The 18828-nt window shown below is 33.9% G+C and overlaps 1 long non-coding RNA gene across 1 annotated transcript in view; it reads left to right on the forward strand.

Moving 5' to 3' along the window:
- Positions 1-373: 373 nt before the first annotated feature.
- The window catches only part of LOC126372594 (uncharacterized), a 41858-nt gene continuing 23403 nt past the window's right edge, over positions 374-18828 (forward strand). Inside the window, exons 1-2 of the long non-coding RNA XR_007567185.1 lie at positions 374-892; positions 17077-17123. This is a non-coding gene — a long non-coding RNA (uncharacterized LOC126372594). The remainder of the gene's footprint in view (positions 893-17076; positions 17124-18828) is intronic.

The raw sequence follows: 18828 nt of genomic DNA on the forward strand, positions 1-18828 counted from the left end.
GTTTTACATTTTTTAATGTGGCTAGCACTCATCAAAGCACTTACAAAGTCTGACACTACACTATTGCTCACCAATTCAAGAGGACACACATGCGTTACGCGGCTCAACTTCCGATGATGTTCCCTCACTGTCCCTCTCGGCGGTATTTCGTATCCCTCTCGCTCTACACGCACGATCTGATCGGTCGCGGTCCGCTCGTCACGTCGAGCTATCGCATAGGGGTTAGATTGGCGCGTCGCGTATTCAAAATAACGTTAGTTACGGATGGGGATAGGTGTGGATGTGTGAGTGCGAGAGAGCGAGGTGCCGTGCCCCGCGCCGCCCCCGCCCCCGCTGCCGACGCCAAGCGAGCGAGTGGCGCGCGTTTACACAATCCGTTGGCTCGGTGCAGAGCGCGCGCGGCGGCGACCGCGTCCTCTTCTCGCGTTGACGAGCCGCGCGCGAACACGTCTCGTCAATTGTTTTTTTTTTTTACCACATGCGGCTTCTGTGCGCTTCGGAACTTCTCATAAGACTAGTTACGCCGTCACCATATTGGAATAAAAAATCTACTCGTTTTTTTTAATAACGGACTTTAACAATTTTAGTGTTGGCCAACAGCGAAAAATATTTATCAAGAAATATTTTTTAACAATTTATGGTCCTTCGCGTCGAAACGCTAAATGGATTCCAACAAGACAAATCAAGTAGAACTTTTTCAAAACTTTCTGATTGGATTTCAATAATCTAATAGTTTACTAAAATGTGAAAAATCTCGGCTAAAGTGAAGAAGAGTGATACTAGTGACGGAATATCACAAGCAAGAGAGGCGCAACATGTAGTGCCAAAGTTTAAAAAATAAAAAGCCAAGAAAGTTAACTATCAAGAAAAAAGTACAACACTACCACAAATGGTAAGTCGTTTTTTTTGATATTTCAAATATAGCGAGTACCTATAACTAGTGTAGTGAATTTAGTGAGCCGTCGGCACGTAACTAGCCCAATGCATAAAAACTTAGTTTTTTAAACTATCACTAATTCGTCAACAAAGTCACATTGCAATATAAAAAAATCAACACAATACAAAAACGCGATCACTTTAATCGACGCCGCACGCCCAAGTTTTTTTTAATCCTATTTTTTAGAATGCGGCAAAAAGTTCCATGTTTTTTGTAAAGCACTAAAATATTTTAATCGGCCACAAAAACGGTCATTGGAATGGTTAACATTGATATTATTTTAGATTAAAGAAAGAAGGAATCTTTGCTTTTAAATTTAAGTCCTTTGAATAAAAATTTATGGAGGCTAATCATTTTTAATTGCAAAATTAAATAATATTATTTAAAAATATTTTTCATTTAAAATAAACACGGTTGAGTGCCCGTTATACGTGCAGAGCACTTAAAAATACAAGTTATTAGTTTGATAGTTTCACCATTTTGGACTGCACAAAAACCATTAAAAAGATTGATTTGGTTTAGTTTCTGTATTGAATTACATTAAAAATACTAAAAATTATAAAAATATAGTTAAAAAAAAGAGAAAATCAATATTATCCGATGAATTACAAGCTCAGAGAGTTAGAAAATGAGTGCACAAATAAAGCTAAAAATATGTTTTTTTATGCGGATTCTGTATGGATAATAGTAGGTTCAAGCATGAAAAAACCCCGCGTGACTACAGTACAAGTTAGAGATAAAAAAAAGCCACATTTTTTATCTTGTTGCTATGATATTTGAACTTATTCGGCCCTTATCACGCCTGAACAAATGTATAAAAAATTTTTAAAATACATGTTCACAAATCTCTGTGCAAATAGGTATTAAAATTAGTATCTTAAGCAAATTGTACTACCATTTATTTTCTGTGGTTATAGGCACAGGTTTTTGTAAGTAATTTAAATTTATATTTGAAAATTGTTATGCTATGATACGGTACCTAGAATAGGTATTAAAATTAGTATCTTAGGCAAATTGTACTACCATTTATTTTCTGTGGTTATAAGTACAGTTTTTTGTAAGTAATTTTAATTTATATTTGAAAATTATTATGTTATGATATGGTAGAAAAAAATGTTAACTGCAGCAAAATTTTAAAGAAAGCATTTTTTTTAGTTCCAGACGTATTAGATATGTGTTACTATAGTAACATATTTATACAGCAATGGTTGTAACTGGGTAACGATACGAAAGTAGGTAGGTACATATATTAAACTTTATCGTCTATTCTGGTATTCTTGTCAAAATTCTGTAATCTTTTGTATTATCTTAGCTTTTATCAGTTCACCTTTACTTTATCGCAATGTTTTCGTCAGAAGGCGATTTTTTATAGCTAATTATGTAGATACAGTTTAAATAATGTTATGTTTAGTCTAACAACACGTACAGACACAACACATTGTTTCTAGACATAGTAATGTAGAGTAACATACCTTATCATGGTTGCTATGCTGGTGTCGTACAGACAAACAAAATGTGCTATTATTAACATTTCAATATTATTTTTTAACATATTTTCCTGAAACGAAACGTGACTGTCCTCACATACACATTTTTGTTAATAATTACATAAATAGTTGAGCTACAATATTTCCTTGGCTTGTTAAATTGAAGGAAGTGATTCCGAATTTATGTTTTGTAGTAAATAATTTGTTTTAAAAGTTTCTTTGGTGGACTGGGTGCGTATTAATACATAACATAGAACACGTTCAGCTGCTTGTCCACCAGGACAGGTCGTAGAATCCGACAAAAGCATTTTGTTCTTTATAACATGATGGACAATTGTTACGGGTGATCGGCTGAACTATTTTTAGCATACATATCCAGAACAGTGCATTAAAATATATAATTATAAGAGTTTATAGATATGCAACATGGTTATAAAAATACCGAATAATAATGATATCTAGAATGCTTTGATAGGATAATAATATAAAATTAACACACGGAAAGTGTACAATCGGAAACGTGACTAAAACTCGAGTTAGTACCGAGTAAATGACAAAACAATGAGTCAAACACCAACACAGCATTAGGGACTAGGAAAGTACTCAGCTAGCTGTCCAACAGTCGTTTGTACCAACCTATTATTAGCAGCCATCAACAATACAGCTAATACATACCATGACAGATAATTGGTGTTTCATAAGTTATTCAAAAATATGAAAATTAATTCACAATAATTGTAGCATCAGTAACGAGAGGCATGGCCAGTAACGCTAATAAAAAAAAGTAAAAAGAAAATATGCTACTTATTAGAAATAATTCATGTTCTCAATTTAAAAAGTTAACGGAATCAACACTTTCGCATGGCGCCATAACTGGATAATGGCGGAGACGTAAACATGTGTTTTTGAATTGAGAACACGTTCGATATTCGAAACACGTACTGCAACGCTGTTGGCTACATGTCTTGTAAAAACTAGAAATCGCTCGCGACTTTCCTCTTGGAATCATTTATTTTCTTAACAATCCCTCGCTGATGTAACACGTCACTGATGTGAAGTCAGTTAAAATATTTAAACTGCAATCAACAAAATGTTCGTACGTTAAATAAAAATACTTAAAATATATTTTTATCATTACTCAAAACTGAAGAATTCTGAAGGAATCATCTCAGGCCTTTACATCTTTATCAGATGATTCAAACAGCGTTTCTGTGGCAGCTGAAGGAATAGGCTTATTCTATTTGCTTGGAGAGTGCTAGTAATGTTCACAACCTATTTATATTACCAGTGCTTTCAAACAACTTAAGTCTTGTTTACTCTAGAAATATAGCTATAGTGGTTTAGAATTAGTAAGTAGACGGCTTTACCTTATGCTACATCATCAATTACCATCAGGTGAAAATGTGGTCAAAGGCAAAACACTTTCACCCAACAAAATTAACCGTTCTAATTTTTATTAAGTGTAAGTATTATTTTTTTTATGAGCGTATTCTGAGATATGCGATCCGACGCCCACAAGCTTTTATCTCGAATAATTTGGGTGTTGCACGAAAAATATCGACCATTATAAAACTGTAAACGGAGGATTATTAATTTTGTTTTGCCCAAGGCAACCTTTTATGTTATTTGGCCGTAAGGCTTATCGTGACTCGATGTTTGGGCCTTATCTTATAGCCTTAGGGCCATTTTCGTTTTTTTTTAAACTGCTGACCGAATTTTTGCGCAAGCTTATGCGCGTGGCTGAATCGATTCTTTAATTTGTATAATTTTGTTGTTTATAGCTTTTGTTATGTCGTCATGTGGGACAATCTGGGTGGAATTGTTTATGGGCATATTTTGAAGCAGGTAAAGTTTCTTCTCTTTCTTTTGCAAGCTATTCTATTGAAAGATTCGGTCTTTGATCAATAGTTGAAGTGAGTGAGACATTGCCCCGGAGATAACTTCAATGTATATTATCATAGGGTTTTTACGTCCATAATCAAAACTCATTAATACATAGTTTTTGTCAACAAATTATCAGACACCAAACACCACCTTCGTATAAAACTTATCAGGGGCCTTACTGAAGTTGCAAACCATTACGAAAAACGAGAGTTTAATCGAATATAAAATATTGACATGAACATGTAACAGTGACATGTCAATCTCTATAAAATGTCCAAAAGCCATTAAATCTGGAAATAAACACTAGGCATTATCAATTATCATCCTACGAAGTCTAAACCCTAAGACCAAAGATTACTTTATCAAAAATGATAACGTTTTGAATGATTGTCTGTGATACTTTTACAAGTATGAAGATATAAATTGTTGTTGTTATTAATTTCAGTCCCCCGCAGGCGACAGGTAGGATCGTTAGTCTCAAAGTGTGGTAAGGGTTCGATTCTCCGTCGCTAATTATTATTTATGGCCGCCTCTTATCTGTAGCCAACGGGTAAAGGAAGTACCTACATATTACAAAATGTCGAAGCTATGCGCTCCGTTAATTGGGAACGTCTTTTTTGTTTTTTACTATGGCGGCCAGAGCGTTGATTAAAGTTAGTAAAAAAAAGTTGAGCTGAAAAAAAAGCATTGAGAGCTTTGAGAGATTTAGAATAAAAAAGATGTGATGTTTCAGAAGTAAAAAATCTTATTTTATTAATGTTTCTCAGCCAAAAATATCTTCTATTTAGGATAAATGAACAGATGGTTGTTTTTTTTTAGAAATAGTTTTTTTGTAGATATTATTATCTACTTACGTTTATTTGTTAAATTAAAACAGGCTTTATTCCATATTCGTTTGCTTGTAAACCTTCTCAATGCCTCTAAAAATAAATTCCAATATTAATTTAAATTTAATTCCTTATAACGTAGCATATTTTAAGCAATCAAGATATTAAATTTCTATATAAAGAGAAGAAACCTAAAATTAAAGTGAAGAATAAAGCTTTATATATTAAAAAAAAAAACACTTTCATAAGTTACATTTAATAGGAGTGACTTTAGTGGCAGCACATGTAGAAATGTACTTTGTTATAATTAGGAACCAGTTTGAGCTGTCACTCAATAAATTACATTAATTTCCACTCACCATATATGCTACTTACTGACAAGCTTAAACTTCGTAAATATTTGGAGAGGTTTGATGATGAGAGATGGAATTTTGATACAATACACACAACACTAATAACACACACACGCGCACACAGACATACATAACATATATTCCTTTCGCCCTTTCTATATAGCTGTTAAAAAAATACATGACTTTCATGTCGAGGCTTGGATTTTTCAAGATACTGTTTTTCAAAATACAATAATTTAAGTACATTTTTATTTTAATATTAATTTGTAATTTTTTTTTTAATATTTTTAAGTAAATTTTTAACTCAGAAAATATTGATTGGTTTGAATATTCACAATTCTATCTAATTGATCTAGAAATGTGTCACTAACCAGGCTGATATTTTTTGTTTACAACCTGTAAGATAAATCATTCCGTCAATAAAAATAAGAAAAATATTTCACCATTACTGGCACAAAACGTCGCCATTTTGTTAATTGGCGCCATTACTAAAATAAAAGCGCTCTATCATAATATTATTCCACATGAAAACTCGACAACTCGACGAGCAACCAGAGTGCAACCTTGAGTCGTTTTAGCTTCAACCGGATAATGTCTCGTAATAATCTGTTTAAAATGCATAGGAGCGGTGCAAACTTTGTCTCAACGCCCATCGCCCACGCGGCAATTATTTTTATTGCATCTCCTAAATATACATCTCTATGTGTATTTCATAGTACGTATCGTAACGTGTATTTCTGTACTATCATTAGCCGTAGCATGGAGACCATATATCGCACGTGATGCGATATGAATCAAGGCTATGGGCTTACTTAATGTTCACTTTTACTGTATTTTGTTTTTGTTCCTTGATTCGCAAATACTAGTTAGTTAACATTATAATATATTTTTAAAATATTATGTATTTAAGTATTCTTGTGTGCGCGAGATTGTAAAATTATTATTATCTAATAAAGTGGCCTCATACTCGTAATGTGTATTTCAACTATTCAGTTAAAAATAATGTTTGAAACTAATTATCATTTAGATAATAACAGTATTTATGAGTACAATTCATTTGATTCTTTGCAAAAGTCAAACCATTTTGCAATACTTAACTATTTCTAAAACGATTATCATTAGTATAATTAGATAATTAACTATTTACCATTCACTTACTTTCCAGTGGAATTCTATGAATTTTATTCTTTTTTTCCTTTTTTAAAAGCAATTTTATAGCATTCCTATCATAACAGGCCATGTATTTAAAAAAAAAAAATATTTTCTGCAGAAAATATGTTACCGTTATAACTGGTCTTTTTAAAAAGTCAAATTTGATCGGTTCTTATTACATAAAAAGTTATGAGACTTGTTTATTTTAAAAATAAATGTTTTTATTTTATAAGCGAGTTGAAGTGAAGTCTATAGATAGATAGATAGATAGATAAAATACTTTATTGAGCACAATGGACACAAAATACAGAGATAAGGACAACATATACAGAAAAGCACAACAGGCGGCCTTATTGCTCATGCAGCAATTTCTTCCAGGCAACCTCAAAAAAAAATAACTACTTTTGTTCTGTTAGCTTGATGTTTAAAATGTTTTGTACCTATTAAATACTCGTTACGTATTCAAAAGTGCATTCATTGTTTAATATAATATTTTTTCAGCTGTGAGTATACTGTAATTTATTACATTATAATGCATTTCACCTGCTAAGGTTGCTGATATTGCAAGGAATAAATACTGAAAACAAAATCAGAGGCTGAAACAAACCTGTGTGGCAGCATCTAAATTGTCTCATAAATTTATTTATGTGCCAAGTAAACATGTTTTTCCGAATGATAATTAATGTGTAAAAAAAAAAACATGTCATCCAACACTTACATCGCTAGCCTAATATGGCCATAAAAAATAAAAAGTAAATTATTTTAAAACCGTTCGTCGTAATCAGAATTTATGATACAAAACTGTCGAAGCCATAATATTTGAACATATCGGCCCAAAGGCTTCGTGTTCTTGGCCAATAAATTACGATGTACAGTCGCACGCGAGATGTTTTCACCAACTATCTTGTCGGATGAATATATTTCTACATTCAATTGCTGCTAATTAGGCCAATAATCGATGCTAATTGTTTTAGTTGAGACGTTAATAAGCTCGACTGTACTCGTGTTATTTATTAGTTTGAATTTAGAATTATAAACGGTGGAATACTTTTTTTCGGTTTGCAAATGGCGGATTATTTGATGTCATTATTTTTTTTATTTAACAAGAGTACAATTGATGGGTTCGCTATCTCATTTGTGTATTAATTATACTAGTTCACATATTAATTATGAAATGAACTAAATTACTATTGGAGTGGGTGTATAATAAATACTATACACCTTTGCCTATCCCTTCGGGGGGGGGGGGGGGGGGGGGGGGTACTGATTAAAAATAATAACATAACATAAACTGCCTATATACGTCCCACTGCTGGGCACAGGCCTCCCCTCAAAAAAAAAAAAATCAAAATCATTTTTTATCTCTTTAATTTATTTAAAAAAAGGAATGAAGAAAAAGGCAACAATTATTTCAATATTTTAATCACGTATTGTTACGTCACGGCATGTTATTTACAAAATCCACTGTAATTTCTTGTTTTGAGGTAATAAAGAAGTCTGAATATAATATAAAGCCATCATGACAAACTCCCAGCAAAAACCTGCAGAACCTGCTATAAATCCCCGACTACCCATCTACTCCAAATGACCACAAAGTACTACTTCTCAATATGGTCCAATCTTGGCCCAATCATACACATTTCGTGTTATTACGGACCTGATCGGCCCATCTCAACGGTAATTCTATACTTTACTATACTAGGCCGTACTATGAGAGTTGGAGGTCTATTTCTGTTGTACATTTAGCGGTTAATAGGGAGATGAAATGTGTGTTGAATTAGTTTGATTTATAGTGTTTGTAAGTTTTAGGTGGTCCTGTTTTTAAATAAATTATGGCTACCTTTTTGATGAAATGGGGGGACCATCAAACGATTCCCGGTTGGGACTATTTAGGAAACGAACTTGTCTAAATTGGATCGGGTATGGGTGTTTAGGTAGGTGGATATCCTGCAGTGGATCAGTTTGGTAGAGTTTGTACTTAAAGAAAGAAAAAAGAACATCCAACTGATGCTACTTGATGAGAGCGTCTTGTGCTAAGCCGTAGAACAATCGAAAAGAAAAAAATACATAGGTACCATATGTTTGGCAGTGAAGTCTAAAGAAAAAAATATTTATTATAAAAGAAGAAGTCAGAGGTACATTCATCACAAGATGAACTAAGTGCCCACGCCATCGAGCTTTCTGTTAGACCAACGTGATAGGTGAGCCGTATCGCCGGATATAATGGTCGAGCCGATTGTGTTAGTGACAACTGGACTTCAGAACTTATTATAAAAGGTCCAATTATTATTAGGATTCGGTACCAAAAAATAAACACAGTAAGTCCGTTCGGTCCACGGTCTAAAAGAGTCAACAGAACATTCCCTACACGTTGTTTTGCAGTAGTCGCCAAATATAGGCCGTCATAGTACAGTATTCCACCATGATTAACGTTGATTACTACTTATTACTCCATTAGGTGCGGATTAGGTTACCATGAAATATCTAGCCTGGAACGCACTTAGGCTTCACTAATTAGACGCTAATAAAGGTAGTCTATAATGAGCCCATTTTTATAATAAGGCCAGTTTCTCAGTAACCTATTACTGACCATAAAAAAAACTAGACTTGGTCTGGATTAAGTTATAATTATAACTTAAGGAATGTGATATTGGGATATCTATGTACCTAACGTAACTCTGTATTGTTGATACAATTTTTTTTGATGATACTTAAAATGTTTTTTTTTATAAAAGTAAATAAATTTTTAACATCAATAATAACGTATGTACTCTATTTGGTCACGATTAAGTTATAATTATAACTTAAGGAATGTGATATCGGAATATCTATGTACCTAACGTAACTCTGTAATGTTGATACATTTTTTTTGATAATACTTAGAAATATATCTTTTTATATATTAAATATTTTTTTAACATCAATAATAATGTATATACTATATTATTATATGATCACGATTAAGTTATAATTATAACTTAAGGAATGTGATATTGGGATATCTACGGTCACGAGCATTAATATGTATACACTTTGGTACCATGTCACATTAACTTTTTTGACAAATTGAACTGTAAGTCTCACTAAATGTCAAATATGTTAGTGCGACAGAGTCCTAAAATGGGTACATTATATTGCTCATGACTGTACATACCTAACCTAACTGTGAAATGTTGATACAGCATTTTTTATTAATGATACTTAGTAATGTATTTTATATTAGCAAATACATCTTTTTTAATGTCAATAATAATGTATTTACAATTGTTTTATTGACTGACCCAGTGCACTTTGGGCATGCTGATTCTACAAACAATTATGAAATCGATAAAGACGACGTACAAAAAACGTAAACGCCACTAATCCGCACTAAGCGCTTCGCTTAATCTTTCATAATGCGCACAGCCAAGGAATGGAATGGGCTGCAGGCGTCGGTGTTTCCTGTATCTTATACCCTGGGGTCCTTTAAATCACAGGTGAATAGGCATTTTCTGGGTAAGCTCGTTCCAACGTCGATCTCTTCTTCTCCTTGTGGAAGAACGAAGTCAAGAGCAAACCCATCTGAATTTAAAAAAAAAACCGCTTTTTCGTACGAAATGCGAACACGGGTTAACGCTCAGCAACACTCGTCGCCATAACAAGAAGGAAAACATGTTAGAGTCGACATGAGTCACCGCTAGTCACTGTTGGTCACTGCCCAGAATAGACAAGCCAACAGTTTATATTAGTAATAATAGGCAATAATATTATACAGCTAAATGTAGATGGAATGTGGTAGGATTGTGTCAGGAATGTGCTGTAAGGTACACAGCCTGTTTAGGTCTTTATGGAACTGGCTGCCTTCTACCAACTTAATTTTATACGATATTCGAGTTGAATTTAATCGGGTACTTATAAGTAATGCCATTCGAAACGAAATTTTAATGCGCCACGTTTAGGACAATAGCAGATAATACATTATTGAATAGCTCTGGTAGCCCAGTTGGTAGAACGCTTGGATCTCACTTTGAGGTCGCAGGTTCGAATCCAGCACATGCCTAAACCAATGGTTGTCGAATTTGTTTTCGAATTCATAAGAGTTCTTCTTCTACGAAATAAAATGTAACCGCACATTTTTCCCGCACCCAAATAGTTGACATTACACCAAATTGTGGAATATTCAGCGTTCGCTATCAGGCACCATTTGACGACCAAGGTCTTATATTGTTCGCCTCTGTTTACATGTCGTTGCTATGCGGCACACGTGGTTGATTAGGGATCCTTAGGTAGAAAGTTCAACGCATCATACATCACATACATATATCACTAGCATTTTGGCGTGAGAGTTGCTAAATTTTTAACTTTTGGTCATTTTAAATGAGTTTAGCTGGACTGAATCACTATAACATTTGGTCTACATAAATTATCTTGAAACTAAAAAAAAACACTGGCAGAATGGTCGTACTCCTAAGCGACCCATTGCCATAATAATGATAAAAAAAAATAAAAAAAAATCCTATCAAAATATACTTACATCCATAGGTGCGTAAATATACTTAAACCAGCAAGTATGTTAACACATCACTATAGAGTTAGCCAAAGTGACAAAAATCAATAGACAGTAGACTATTTTGAAACTTAAAAAACTGAGATACTTTTTACGAAATAGAAAATGATGGCAGTCAAATTCAAACAATGAAAAAAAAAATACACAGAACCCTTTTCAGCCAAAATACTAATTGTGCGCGAACCTTTTTATTTCTCGTTGTTTTGAGTGACTTTGCCATCCGTTTTGGCGTACTACACGTATTTTTTTTTTCATTCCATATCAAAATAACTTACAAAATAACAATGATTTTATCTCAATTTAAGTGAGTTTGGAGGAGCTCGGTGGCGCAGCGGTAAACGCGCTCGGTCTGCGATTGTTGAAGTTAAGCAACTTTCGCAAAGGCAGGTCATAGGATGGGTGACCACAAAAAAAAGTTTTCATCTCGAGGTCCTCCGTGTTTCGGAAGGCACGTTAAGCCGTTGGTCCCGGCTGCATTAGCAGTCGTTAATAACCACCAATCCGCACTGGGCCCGCGTGGTGGTTTAAGGCCCGATCTCCCTATCCATTCATAGGGCCTTCCCCAGCAGTGGGGACGTTAATGGGCTGGTGATGATGATGATGTGATTGGGTATTTAACTGGGGCAAAGATAAATTGTATCATGCTAACGTAGAAATAGAAGTCAGTCTAAGATGATAAAAATCAATCTTATTTTACTATTCGATTTATTTACGAGTTTTATTTATGAATTAAGTAACAATGAGTACGACGTTTGACCGCTTTTGTTGATGACGTCACAGTACAGTATTTTCATACAAACTCCAAAGAATACTTTCGTTTTGACGTTTCGTAAAAAGTATCTCATTTAACTAGCTTGTCATGTAGCCCATTCTGTACGATTGAGCTATAACCTAATCACTTGTCACCATGCTATTTTCTATGTAAGTACGTATATTTATAATATATTTATTTATTTGGAAACAAATACTATATTTTCTGGAAAAAAAGTTGGCAACCCTAATCATATCAGTTTTTTTTGAGACTTCGTATGAAACGTCTTCTAATTAATTATGATTTTGCCCGCTCCATTAGGAACTGTGGGCGTCAATATATTTATGTTGGTATTATATTTTATGTCCTAATCATTATTGTACTTATTCATAAACTCTCGGAAGTATACCGAACTACAAGTTGTTAAAAAACAATGGAGAAACACTTGGTTTTTCTAAAGATGAATAAGGTGCAGTTTCTAAGCTACCCTAATAGTTTTTTTTTGGCATTATAAAAGTTTATCTAATAGTGTGTAAACCCTAATCGATAAAGAGCTATAAAAACTTTACGACCCAAAAAGAACATTCGTAAAAAGAACGCAAGCAAAAAAAAATAAGATAAAGAACTTTCATTTCTTTTTATTTTTAATTGCCACTTTTCAAAGTATTTCGCGTGCGGTGTTATTTTTATTCGTCTAGCAAAAGGTTAGATGTCAGCCAATCTGACAGGTAATTAAACAAAGACGCATCGAGTGCATTGTCGAAATACTCTTGGCTTTTTATTTATTCCTACACTGTGGTTGGGGCTGTTAAAGCGGCGAGAAGCGATTGTGAAGTTTAAAGTTTTATTAGTTATTTATACATTTGAGTAAAACTTAGTTTTAAGTGTTTTTTTCATACTATCTACACCATTTCAGTGAATGGGGCAATTCAGTGAATGGGGCAATGCACGCAGTTGTTAGTAGCCAATGTATCTCGCAAGATGCGAGGATGGCTGTTCACAATGCAGTGCTTGTCCCTACGCTGAAGTACGGTAGTGAATGTTGGGTATGGCAGAAGAAGCATGAAAGTAGGATCAATGCCGTAGAAATGAGGTCTTTGCGTAGCATCTGCGGTGTGAAGTTGAGTGATAGAGTGAGAAACAGTGTGATAAGACAGAGATGTGGTGTAAAAGACGATATAGTGACTAGGATTGAGAAGGGAATGTTAGGTTGGTTTGGACACGTAGAGCGGATGAAGGATAATAGGATTGCAAAAGCGGTATATAAAGCGAAAGTTGATGGTAGGGCTGGCAGAGGAAGACCGAGAAGGACTTATGATGACCAAATTGGAGATGTCCTTAGAAAAGGTTCAATACGATCTACTCTGAACCGGCGTGCGTGTATGAAGCGATTGATGAATGTGGAGGAAGCAAGAGAAGTGTGTCAGGATCGAAGCAAATGGAATTCTATAGTCTCTGCTTACCCCGGTGGGAAATAGGCGTGAGTTTATGTATGTATGTATGTATCTACACCATTTCAATCAGCAATCCAAAATAAATGTATTTATCTGTCAAGCAGTTTTTGAAACGTGGAATAAAATATATTTTTTTTTTACAAATTAAATGCTTTAAATCCCGGGTTTTTCATCTCTTTGATATCACACAAAACGACGACTGGTGATGAATGTAGGTAGTCAGTAAATATTTAAGGCAATTAAATAATGCACTATATTTATGACTATTTTTTTTTTCTAATGCCATTTATCCAATAAAATCGCTAATTTCGTAGCCTTGCGCCAAGAATCGTCCTCGATTCGCCTCCAAGGGCGTAGCATGACGCATACAAATGATTTTGGAACTTTTTTGACCTTTTTCTTTAGATTAAATATTATTGTTCGCCTCTATCGCTTGCAACATATTGAAGTACCCTTTAATTAAATATTTCAATCCAAAGGTTACGTGGGTAGCGTGTTTTTTGCTCTCAGTATTAATTTCGACATCATTAGTAACATTGTTGTGGAATGAAAATGTAATGTAACAAGATTTGGGTCGGTGACTTTATGAGTAAACAAGTTTATACGTGCTTCTAATGGGCGTAGACCTCAGCACAGAACGGCCTCCGTGGTCTAGTAGTTGAGCGTTCTGCTCACGATCCGGAGGTCCCGGGTTCGAATCCTGGTGGGGACAAATCACTTTGTGATCCCTAGTTTGCTTAGGACATCGCAGGCTGATCACCTGATTGTCCAGAAGTAAGATGATTTTAGCCTCTGCCTACCCCAACGGGAAATATGCGTGATCCTATGAATATATGTTATGGCGGTATTCTGAGATAGATAGGATAATATGATAAACTGTAGAGTTATAGTTTGTCGCTTGGTTTTTCTTTCTATCAGTAAAACAAAACATTCATCCCCTTATCATTATCCCGTTTGTACAGAGTCCGCTTACCTAACCTGATCATTTGACAGGTCCGGTTTTTTATAGAAGCGACTGCCTGTCTGATCTTCCAACCCGTGAAGAGAAAACCAGCCCCATACAGGTTAGGTCATATACCTCCTAAAATGCATTTCTCATGTTTTGCTTCACCAGAGCACGTGATTATCATTTATGATCCAAACATGAATTTGACAATCATTGGTTTAGGCCTGTGCTGGATTCGAACCTGCGACCTTAAAGTGACCTCAGAGGCAAGCGTTCAGTAAAACAAAACTTTATGGATGAAAAAAAAGAACGCGTCTCTAAAAAAAGTTTATCATCCTCGATATGACATCCCTTTCTCGACATCTAAGTACGAAATACTCAAAAATCATGATGCATTAAAAAAAACTAATTTAAATACTAGAAAACCTAAGTATTAAATTCAGTTCGAAACAAAACTCGTTAATTTCTACCTCATTACCTACGTTTCAACCTCATACAAACATTGTATTGCCTGTCACAACACTCATACATAAATACTAAGCAATTCATTACTGTCTCATACACAATAACACAAAGCCATAGAGCTACAAAGGTTATACAATAGGTTACAATAATAGAGTTACCATTGAGTTCGGTACAAATCGAATAGTTACCCGATTCCTTAACTTCTGTAGTGTACTTGAATCTATTGCGTTTTTTTTTTCTATTGATAATTGCCTTTGCGGCTTCTTTGTTACAACCGATTTTGAGATTATATTGTTAGTTTTTTTTTACATTGGCAAATACAATTCCTTTTTGATTTTCTTTCCACGTTCGATTTTTGAAGTTACTTTTTTGTCTTTTGTTAAGAAATTATTTTTGAAAAGTAGGTACTTACTTTGTTTTAAAGCGTTTTTAAAAGTAGAACTTTTGAGTTCTATAATAAATTATTTAACTGAAGTATTTTGTGTTTTATGTTCAAGTAGCAAGCTGCTTTGAAAACTGTCAAAAATGCTCAAGTTAAATGCATTTCTTAACTCTATCGTAAAATTTTATTACTTAATTAAAATTAAAAACATGTTTTTTCCACATTGCAAACAGATAATTATAATTTTTAAACAGGTTATTATTATAACTTTTCTACAAGAAATACGTCTTTTTGGTGTTAGAATATCATCTTTCTTCAATATTGCGTTCGGTTCTAAGAAGACGAGTTCGGTAACATGATATTTTCGAATTTTAAAGTTAAAATGTTCCTTTTTATTTGTTTTAAAAATATTTTATGTTCAAGACAACGCTTGGGGGTTAAAAAGGTCACATCGAAGTAATTCATCCAAAAAAAAACAAAATTGCAATTTGACATTTGTTTACAATGCGCACTTACCTTTATATGCGCAAATGTCAAATTGCAATATTGTTTTAGATGAATTGCTTCGATGTCACGTTTTAAGCTAACCTATTGGGTCCAATTTTATTATTTTAGAAATATTTTCAAATCAAATGAGTTCAGACAAATAGGTACAAAATACAATTAATGTTGATTTTAAGTTTTGAAGTAAAAAGATTTCATTTAAGAAGTACGGCTTACCTCTATTAGTAAAAGAAAATCGGTTTTAATATAAACTAAATCAAAAAATCTGGTTAACCTATTTCTTCTCATTTCGTTCCAATGATGTACTACCTACATCATTAATAATAACATTAGCCTTAACAATACTCAGTAATTTAATATCTTTTGATATGTATACTTGAACGAAGAAAACCATTAATTAAAGTTTTATTGAAATATAAGCATAAATTAATTTCAACACAAAATACGCCATTGGAAAAAACTCAACTGCCGTATTCGAACGCCAAGCACATAAACTAAAAATCACAGAACCAAATTCGAATTTCAAACGCCTAATGTTAAACCACTTGCCTACTGCCTACCCTTTGGTAGCTGATGCAAATTTCTCGCATAAATAAATAAATAATTCAAACGCCGATAGTGCAGTCGATAAGCCCCTTTAGACAAAGATGGATGGTACAACGCGTTGACACTTTGATACGATAAAAAATAATAATTGTGAGTTTGTTTTTAGATTAGGTTAATATGAGTACAAATAAGTAGCTTGTGTTCATGTTCCTTTTCAAAATAGAAATATAACATAATATCACAATATTCCCAATGAGCGTCTTTTCAGGTTACGTCCCCCAAAAACAATATAGATGGCGTTGTACAGCCACAGTTGTTGTTGTGTTGCAGGTTGCCTGGAAGAGATTCCTACTTAGCAATATCGCCGCCTATTGTACTCTTTCTATTTCTCTTTTGTTTTGTATTTCTTGTTTGTGCAATAAAGTATTTGTTATGTTATGTACAGATTCAACATGATAATTCCTGTTTTCTCATTGCTCGGGTCTCTCTCTCTCTCTCTCTATTTAAGAGCTGCGCTCTTGTCGGTGGAGTAATCGCCATTCCTCTCTTCTTTTTTTTTATTGCTCGGATATACCTCTATAATTATTCAAAAATGTAATGTAATGCAGAGGCATATTTACAATAATTGTAGCTTCATATTTAGATCAGACATCTAAACAATTATGTAAACATAAGCTTATGATTAAAATTGTTTTTAATTAAATAAAAAAACTCGATCACACTTAAGATTCGCGTTATAGAAACTTAAATAGTTATTATTGTACTTTAGCTTAAACGTGTTCCGCAGATTATTATGAATTATTTATTATTATGTTATTAATCGTTGTTTTTCCTTATTTCAGATTGTGCGCGTGAGTGTGTGTGTGTGTGCCACCAATCGGAAAACGAGGTAAATATCACTTTATATCGTTCATGTCTCTACATGTTTAAGTGGTTTCATTTATACATATAGCTATTATGTTAGTATTGAGTAACTTAGTATTAATACCAAGTAAACTATATACCTAAATAAGCCGGAGGGGATATGGAGAATACTTCTCCATTATACTCCACTGTCGGGTGGTAGAGGTGTCTCGGCTAGTAGCCTAAGACCAACTATTTAACGTGTCTTCCGACGCTCGGAATCATCTTAATTTTCCGGACAATCAGGTGATTCAAGCCTGCAATGTTCAATCCAATCAAAGAACAGTCCCAAAATGTGATTTCGAAAATGTCTCCGTTGGGAACCGACCCTGGGCCTAAGTATGGAATCATCATTTACTTTTTCGGACAATCAAATGATTCGGCCTACAATGTTCAAACCAAATATAGAACAGTCCTAAAAAGTGATTTCGAAAATGTCTCCATTAGGAATCGAACCTGGACTTCCAGACCGTGAGCCTACTGCTCTAACCACTAGACCACGAAGGTTGTCAAATTGTGAATTTAAAAATTTCAGATGAAAACAGCTACAAAACTAGTATAATATAACTCTCCTAGCCGATTTCGGGTACAGCGACTACTGCTTCTCATGGTAACTCCTTTGTTAGGGTTAGGAGCTTTGCTGGACTGCTCTCAAGTACCAGTATACACTAACAATAACAGCATTCAAGCTTTAAAATATAACAAAGAATAATCATCGAAATGTTAAGAGCCCTTCATATGACATTTAACTGAGATACTTTAAGATAAATGATATCACCTCATTGATAACTAAATACATAAGTGGTTTTTACATCAATCAAAACCATTATCGGGTGTTACACTTTCATTTTTTGCTTGTACCTAAGAAACAAAGAAAATAAATTTCTTAGAGAAGGTTGGAACCGTTTGAGATGTGTTGTTGGCGAAGTATGGTTTTGTGTCCATTGTGCTCAATAAAGTATTTTATCTATCTATCTATGGAGAGTATAAGCTGGACTGAAATGGTGTCCAATGAAAAACTGCTGGAAAGAGTAGAAGAAAAAAGAAACAATAATAAAGACTATAGAGAACCGGAGAGGAAATATGATTGGCCACCTGATACGACACGATTTGTTTATAAAAAACATCATAGAAGGAAAAAGAGGAAGGGGTAGCTACCTAGGAGAACATATATGAAACAAATAAAAGAGAAGGTGCAAGTCATGTCGTATCAGGAGGTAAAGGATTTGGCGGGAAGAAGAGAGGAATGGCGATTACTCCACCGACAAGAGCGCAGCTCTTAAATAAAGAGAGAGAAATATTTATAGGAATATGTAATGGCTATAACTGTTAGTCCAAAGTTAAGATTAGCCAGACAAAATTAAACGTAGCCTCAACTTATTAAGTTAAACCTTTGTTTCCTAATAGGGTGGACAGAGACGATAATCAGTCTATTTGAAGACGTATTATGGTTTATACTTGCTTGAAAGCACTTTTCATAGGCTATTATAATAAGCACAAATTACAAATCAAACATGTCTAAGTACGTTTGATAGATGGAATGACGTAGACTTTAAAAATAATAATTTTGAACGTTGCTGTAACAACCTAAAATGTTATTTGTACCACATTGTTCATTATACAATACAATTTAAATTACTCGTACAATATACCTCAGTGTATATAAATATATAATAATAGTGACGTATAAT

Source organism: Pectinophora gossypiella, chromosome 14, assembly GCF_024362695.1.
Source record: "Pectinophora gossypiella chromosome 14, ilPecGoss1.1, whole genome shotgun sequence".
Classification (NCBI taxonomy): Eukaryota; Metazoa; Arthropoda; class Insecta; order Lepidoptera; family Gelechiidae; genus Pectinophora; species Pectinophora gossypiella.